Here is a 9,094-nt window from a genome sequence, read left to right as displayed (position 1 = left end):
CCAAGTGCCCCTAGGACACTCACACTTTCACATATATTTGTTAGGCACTTGAATAGGGCTTGTTTGCTTCAATACGGGACTGAAATGCACACATGATGCACTTTCAGTCGACCAGCCAAGTCAATTCATTTTGGCCTGGTCGACCAAAACTCCCTTAGGTCAAAGTTTGACCACCCGGTCGACCAGCAAAGGTAGTTAAAAAGGCCCTGGTCGACCGAAACTCCCTGGGGTCAAAAGTTTGACCAACTGGTCGACCGAAACTGGTAGTTCAAAAGACCCTGGTCGACTAAAACCCTCCCGGGTCAACAGCTGACCATCTGGTCGACCGAGAACATTTGTTCTCCAACTACCTGGTCGACCGAAGGGTCCTCGGAAGAATTCCCAGTGGTCTGGTTGATCGAACCAGGCAGTTCAAAATGCTCTGGTCAACCGAAACTCAAAAAATTGGGAAATCGTCCTCTCCTGGTTGACCAAGACCTTAGTTCAATATTTCCTGGTCGACCGAACCATTTGAGACTTGGTCGACCGAAACATTTTTGGTTGACCGGACCTCTCGGGTTGTCATCATTTTTACCGCGGGTTAAATATTTTTAAATAGGGTTAAATTGATTTAAATGTCATTAATCTTTTCTAACAATCCCTAATAGGTCCCCAACGGTCAAGAACTTTGGAATGTCTATATATACTCTTTCATTTGGTGGATTAAGCATCGATTAGCAAAAAGATTAAGAAAATCTCTCTCAAGAAAAAATACTTTCTTTTGATTCCCATTTGCTCATACTCTTCCAAATACACTTTAGCTTACATTCAATACTCGTAAAATCATTTGTAAATGTTCTTGAGTGATTAGATAGGAAGGTATACTCTCTCTTGGTTATGAGATTGGTATAATTTTATTGAGAGCTAAACCAAAAGGATTCTTAGGGTACTTAGCCAATAAGTTCATCCTAAGAAGACTTTACTAGGTCTTCTGAGATTGCATATTTGTTGCAATATCTTAAGAAGCCCATTTTTGCTTTTGGTTGCAAAATATTTTCAAAATCATTTACAAATATATATTGCTCTTTATTTTGAAAATCATTTGACGAGATATTTGTGTTTGAGGTGAAACATCTTTGTTGCAATATTTATTCACTCAAATATTTTTGCTGAAAACAAAGATTCTATATATTTTGCAATCCAAGCATATACATACTTCCATGATTGAGATATTCTATTGATTGATATTCTTGAGGTTTATCTGATATTCTGTGTGAACACATTTGATTGAAATACCTTGAGATACACAAATTGCTTGTTTGACACTCTCACGTACTTACTACACCGATAGAAAACATAGTTGAGAGTTGAAATATTTGGACCACACAGAGCTTACATTTTAAATCATCTGTGGTGTTTGTGTTTGTGCGCATTTGTGGTACAAATCTACTTTACGTGAAAGCACCCATATATTGTACCATTTGATTGTATATCTAAGAGATTCCAGACGTGGCCTGAGGGGGCAGTAATCCAACTCGATAAGGATTGGTATAAAGGTTGAGGTCAGCCCTGTGGTAATTTGACCTAGTTTGTATAGGTGATGCTCCACCCATTTAAGTGAGCAAGTTATTGTGATAATCCTTGTGCTAGTTAGCCAAGGCGAGGACGTAGGCAGTTGGCTGAACCTCGATAACATATCTGCGTGTCACGCCTCATTTACTGCTTTCTAGTGCTTGTGCGATTAATTAAACTGCTTCATTTAATTTCTGATATATTTACATTATTCGCATTAGATTAACCATAGGATTGTGAATATACTACTGTTAGGAGGAACACCTAGGGGTTAAATTCTAAAAATACCAATTCACCCCCCTCTTGGGATCATGATAAAGCTAACAACATGAAAGAACTACACAAGAGAAAATTGTTGAAAGGTTTAAAATCATGTCAGTTGGAATTTTGTAGATTTTGTGTTCTTGGAAAACAGAACAGGGCAAAATTCAGATCAGCTACTCACAAGACAAGGAATTCTTGACTATGTACATTCAGATGTTTGGGGCCTAGTTAGAGTTGCATCAAAAGGTGGACATGTGTACTATGTGAGTTTCATTGATGATTACTCACGAATGGTTTGGTTTACTTTATGCGTCACAAATCTAGTACATTTTCCAAGTTTAAGATTTGGAAGGTTGAAGTGTAAAACCTGACAGGGAGAAGAATCAAATATTTAAGGTCGGATAATTGGACCAAGTACGCTGATTCTTGGTTTACGGAGTTTTGTGCGGAGCAAGGCATCAAGAGACATTTTACAGTTCATCGAACACCTCAGCAAAATGGTGTGGCATAATGGATGAACCAAAAGCTTTCGGATAGGGCTCAGTGTCTTAGATTGAATGCAGGGCTACCAAAGAACTTCTGGGTTGAGGCAGTTAGTATGGCTTGTTTTTTGGTTAACCAAACACCAAGGGCATCACTAGCGGGTAAAGTGGCGGAAGAGGTTTGGACGAGAAATGCAGTAGACTACTCCGAATTGAAGATATTGGGGTGTCCAACCTATGTCCACGTGTCTAGTGAAGAGAGGTCTAAGCTTGACCTGAAGTCTCGTCATTGCATTTTCTTAGGATATTCAGAGGGTGTGAAGGGTATGGGACCCAGTGGCAAACAAGGTGGTGATCAGTAAAGATGTAGTCTTTGATGAGAAGACTATGGTGAAATGTACTCAAGAGTTTGATGAATAGAAATAGGAGCCCGAAAGCTAGGGCAGTGATGAACATGTTGTGCAGGTAGAGTTGGAAGCTCAAGGCAACGAAAATGATCATGGTCCCGTGGTTGTAGGGAGCTTTAGCTTAAGAAACCAGCAAGTCAACGATATTCCTATATGAAGATCTGGATGCACTATCAGGCCTTTATCAAGGTATGGTTTTGATAAGTTAGTATTTTATGTTTTCCTTACTCGTTGCAATGATCCAACTTCTTTTCAAGAGGGAGTGCACGACCAAGAGAAAGATAGGTGGATGAGAGCGATGGTTGAGGAGATGGAATCATTAAATAAGAACCTAAATTGGGATTTGGTGGTGCTTCCAGCTGGGAAGAGACCGATAGGTTGCAAATGGGTGTATAGGAAGAAGGAGGCAATTTCAGAAAATGAAGGAGAGAAATTTAAGGCATGGTTGGTGGCAAAAGGATACTCACAAAAGAAGGGGATAAATTATGATGAGATCTTTTCTCCAGTGGTCTGACATACTTCTATCAGAATTGTGTTAGGTTTAGTAGCTTATTACGATCTTCATTTGGCACAAATGGACTTGCAGACGACATTTCTTGACGGTGACTTGGAGGAACAAATCTACTTGGTACAACCGAAGGGATTCATTGAACTAGGAAAAGAAAATTTTGTCTCCAGGTTGAAGATATCTCTTAATGAATTGAAACAGTCTCCAAGGCAATGGTATAAGCAGTTTGATTCGTACATGATGAAGATTGGCTACAAACGGTGTGAGTATGATTGCTGCGTTTATGTGAATAAACTTGAAAATTGTTCTCTTGTTTTCTTTTTATTGTACGTCGATGACATGTTGATAGCTGCAAGAGATTTAACTGAGGTGAATGAGTTAAAGGACCTGTTGCATAAGGAATTTGACATGAAGGATCTTGGTTCAGCCAACAAAATACTTGGGATGGAGATTCTACGAGATAGGACTGCAGAGAGATTATAGTTATCTCAGGGCATTTATGTACAGAAGGTGCTGGAGAGGTTTAGCATGACTGATGCAAGACCTGTGTGTACATCTCTAGCGAATCATTTCAAGTTGTCTACTACAAATTGCCCAAGTTCGGATGAGTAAATCTGAGACACGTCAAAGGTCCCCTATGCTAGTATTGTGGGGAGTTTAATGTGTGCCATAGTATATATGAGGCTTGATTTGGCACATACGGTAAGTGTGGTGAGCAAGTTTCTCTCTAATTAAGGAAGGCAGCATTGGGAAGCTGTCAAATGGATACTTAGATACTTGTGAGGTACGTCGGGATATGGCATCGTGTTCAACAAGCAACAGGGTCGTCCTTCAATTATGGGGTTTGTTGATGCAGATTATGCAAGAGTTATGGATGACAGAAGGTCTACAATGGGATATGTGTTTACCCTTGTAGGAAGACCGGTGTGTTGGAGATCCATGGTACAGTCTGTGGTTGCATTATCCATGACTGAGGCGGAGTATATGGTAGTTGTCAAAGCTACAAAGGAAGCCTTATGGATTATTGGTTTAGTCAGAGAGCTGGGGTTACGTCAAGATGGTGTGGTGCTACATTGTGATAGTCAGAGTGCTATTTACTTGTTAAAGAATCAGGTATATCATGCTAGGACCAAGCACATCGATGTGAGGTTCCACAGGGTTCAGGAATTGATTGCTTTAGGTGAACTCGTGTTGGAGAAAGTTCACACATCTGATAATGCAGTTGATATTCTGACCAAATTAGTTACTTCATAGAAGTTCAAGCATTGCTTGGACTTACTCCATGTCTCCAAGTGATAGAAGGGAAACATACCCAACCAAGCGTTTTTAAAGTTCAAAGTGAAGCAGTTCATGTTTTTGAGATTCTCCTAACGAGCGTATAGTCGCCAAGGTGGAGATTGTTATTTATGGCTCTTATACTTCTATTTTGATAAGGAAATAAAGAAGGAGGAAAAACATAAAGGGGGCAGTACAACAGGAGTCGTCGACAAGGAGCCTATGCTCATCGACAAGGGAATGACAGAGGTTTGTCGACGAAGGTTCTAAAGCTCATCGATGGACAATTACCAAGAGCAGGAATTTTTTAGACTTCACACATCACCGATGAGAGCCCTATATTTGTCGACGAAGGGTCTTCTTGGTCTCATCATCGAGGCTTTGTGTTTGTCAAAGAGAGGCACCTGGGCTGCGACATTTTTTTTCTGAATTTTGAATTTTTGAACGTTGAGTGGTTGGGCAAACGGGGGGAAACCTCCGAGGAGCTTCTAAATATGTCATATGGGCATATTTTGAGAAGAGAGATGATCATTATTTAAATGTATTGTGTACATTTTGATTTCCTTAGTGAAATTTGTATACCATTGCTTTTGTGGATGTAGGCTTTGCCGAACCACGTAAATCTTTGTGTTGTTCTTGTTCTGGTTGTGTATGTTATTTACATTCACTTTTTATTGTTTATTCCACTGCGTATCTTCATTATACGATCCATATCATATCATTTTACATAAAACATTATTACCCATGAGAACGAAACTAGAGTAAACCGACCTATAAGTGCTGAACCACTTCTTATTTGGAGTCATGTTGTAAGAACATACCGATTCTAGTATCTAAGATTCCATTAGGGGATCCGACCCCAACGAAACTAAAAGTATATCACCATCATTGCATTCTAAATTTCCTTCTTCAACCACATTTGCTGATTTTGAAGTGCATTCCTGCTTTTCAACATTCGCTTTCTTCCATTCTGGACACTCCAATTTTATGTGCCCCTTTTTACCGCACTTGAAACACTGGATATCTTTTTTCTTCTTGGACTGCGATCAAGACTTATTTTGATTTGATCAATTCCTGAATATTCCTTTCCCGTGTTCATGGTTACCCTTCACCACAAGTCCTTTACTATGTGAAATTTCATTGTTGACTTTCTTTATTTGATGAAGGCCCAGCAACGCGCTTGTTATTTATTTCAAATTTAAGGTCTCTTTGCCTTATGTTAGAGTCGTAACCAAGTTCTCATACGTGTGAGACACTGGCAGGGAATTCAGCAGCATCAACGCCTTGTCATCGTCCTCAAATTTCACTTCAACCTAATTGAATCACTTATGAGTTGATTAAATGCGTTGATGTGTTGGTTCAAATATGAACCTATTGGCATAACATGAATTAATCTTGTTTTGATGATAAAAAATCAAGGTTACTTAACATGTCTATGCATGTTTGAGTTTCAGGACTTAAGTGATCTCAAGGTTTCAAGTGGATATGCTTGAAGAGTTTGAATGGATAATCACACATAAGGCTGTGAGACATGATAAACATGAAAGTTCAAGTCATGTGAGACATGAAGCTAGTTGAATTAGTGCACAAAGCTTGAAAGACATATTGGAAGCTTAACAACATGAAGACAAAAGCACTTAGATAGAATAGTAAAATGAAAGTTTCATGTAAGTACTTCAAAACTAAATATTGATTAATTGAAGCTCCTAGGATATGTTATTGGACTTAGATGCCAAATTTTATTCATGGAAAATGGTTTTTTAAAGTCCAAATTAAGTTTTCCAATATATGAAATAAGTTTGGAATCAAAAATATTAAAAAACAAGTTTTGCTGAAAGGACAGGCGACTAATGTTAAGTTATCAGGCAATTGTGGTGCTTCCGTGTTTAAAAATATATAAACAGAATAGGCACAGGAAATTGACCTATCGAGCGCTATCGAATAACCCTATTTTGACTTTCAGAATGCGCTAATTTTAAAATAGCACAGGAAACTGACCCCTCGAGGACAGGCGACTGATACTTATGTTTAAACGTTTGACTGCGCTGATCTTGTTTACAAATCTTGTGTGATTGGTTTCCAAATTGAGAGAAATATCAAAGGAAATTTTTTGAAACCCTAGTGCACTATTTAAACTTATTATTCTAGCACATTAATACATGAACGACACACAAAAACTCTGAAAATTCTTTAGGTTATACTTTTTTGAAAAGTTGTTGTGTTCTTGTTGAGTTCTCTTAGAAAACTAATCTAATCTTTCGAATCTCATACATTTGAATCATTTTTGGTGAAATAATTTCGAGCTTCAAATGTCATATTTCTTATTTGAACTCTTATTTTTGGATCTAATGTGCACTAATTTGCTCATTGAGGAGTCTTTCATTGTACAAGCAATTCATTGCTATTTATTGTATTTTTTGATGGTTTAGGCATTGAATCGTTGCCTAGCGAGAGGGGATTCTTGTTAGAGAAGCAAACTGCACCTTTTAGGGAGAGAGGTTGTAACTTCACCTGGTAACGAAGTTGGTAAAGGAAATCTTTATAGCGGGTTGCTTGGGGCAAGGACGTAGGCTGTGGCCGAAACCTTGTAAAAACAATGGTGTTCAACTTTTGTTGACCTTATAGGTCACACCCTAGTTTTGATAATGACAAATACGATTGTATTTAATAAATATCTAGTTCATGTGTAGGTCCATTTTAGCAGATCATTAATGGCACATGAAAGCTCAAAGCTTGAAGACAAATTCATGCTCTTAATTGTAATATTTTTGTGATGAAATTTGTCTGTAATAGTAATTAGGGTATTCGGTTTGTAATAAGCACACATATCACATGCATGGTTTATTTTGTGAGCTCAAACCAGATACAAACTAAAAATGACCATAGAAAGACCTTAGGGTATATCCTTCAGTTGACCTTTGGTCGACCGACACTGGACTTTTTCGGTGTCTTCAAATTGGACCCCAAGTGACCCTAGGACACACACATTTACACATATGTTTGTTAGGCACTTGAATAAGACTTGTATGTTTCGAAACGGGACTGAAATGCACACATGGTGCACTTTCGGTAGACCAGCCAAGTTAGTTCAAAAAGCCCTGGTCGACCGAAACCTCCTTGGGTCAAAAGTTTGACCATCTGGTCGACCGAATCAAGTAGTTAAAAAAGCCCTGGTCGACCGAAACCCCTCTGGGTCAAAAGTTTGACCACCTGGTCTACCGAACCAGGTTGTTCAAAGAGACTTGGTCAACTGAAACCCTCCTTGGTCAACATTTGACCATCTGGTCGACCGGGAACTTTTTTTCTCCAACTACCTGGTCGACCAGAGCGTCCTCAGGAGAATTCCCAGTGGTTTGGTCGACCGAACTAGCCAGTTCAAAATGGCCTGGTTGACTGAACCTCAAAAAATTGAGAAATCGCCTTCTCCTGGTCGACCGAGCCTTTAGTTCAAGACTTCCCTGGTCGACCGAACCATATGAAACTTGGTCGACTGAAACATTTATGGTTGACTGGACCTCTCGAGTTACCCTGATTTTTTACCGCAGTTAATATTTTTTAAACAGGGTTAAGTTGGTTAAAATGTCATTAAACTTTTTCAACAATCCCTAATAGGTCCCCAATGGTCAAATATTTTGGTATGTCTTTATATACTCTTTCATTTGGGAGAATTAAGTAATTAATTAGTAAAAACCAAAATCAAATTTCTCTCTTAAGCTAAATACTTCCTATTGCTCATACTATCTCCAAATCCATTTAAGCTTACCTACTTCATCTCAGTATCATTTGTAAGTGTATTTGAGGGTTATTGGTTTGAGGTTTTGCTCTCTTATTCTTTGTTTGTTTGAATCGATTTTCTCGAGAGCATTACCTAAGTATTCTTAGGGGGCTTTTCTTATAAGCCTATCCTAAGAAGAATTTGCTGAACTTCTAAGTGTTGCATTCTCATTGCAATATCTTAGGAAGTTTGTATTTGTTTTTGGCTTGCAAAAATATTTTCAAACCTACTCAAATGTCTTGTGGTATTCATATCGATATATTTGTGAAAAGATATTTGTATGTGTTATATTAATCTTTGTGGCAATATCCATTCAAGCCTACTTCATTTGCTGAAATACAAAGATTACATATATCTTGTAAACCAAGCATATACACTATTCACGTGATTGACATATTCTGCTATTTGGGATATTTGAATATTGCATGATATCTTTATTTGAGCTTCTTGATTAAGAACATCTAGAAATACAAAGATTGCTTCTTGACACTCTAACGTACATATAACACTGATAGAAAATATATTTGAGAGTTGAAGTACTTAGACCACACTGATCTTACATTATTAAATCATCCGTGGTGTTTGTGATTGTGCGCATTTGTGGTACAAATTTGATTTATGTGAAAGCACCCTTATACTGTACCTTTTGTTTGTATATCTAAGAGATTCCAAGCGTGGCTTGAGGGGGCGGTAATCCAGCCCGATAAGGATTGGTGTAAAGGTTGAGGTTAGCCTTGTGCTAATTGACCTAGTTAAGGTTGAGGTCAGCCCTATGATAATTTGACCTTGTTTGTATAGGTACCGCTCCACCCGTTTAAGTGAGCAAGTTATT

The sequence above is a fragment of the Malania oleifera genome, chromosome 12 (genome assembly GCF_029873635.1).
Source record: "Malania oleifera isolate guangnan ecotype guangnan chromosome 12, ASM2987363v1, whole genome shotgun sequence".
Classification (NCBI taxonomy): domain Eukaryota; kingdom Viridiplantae; phylum Streptophyta; class Magnoliopsida; order Santalales; family Ximeniaceae; genus Malania; species Malania oleifera.
Note: the sequence above shows the minus strand (reverse complement) of the source record.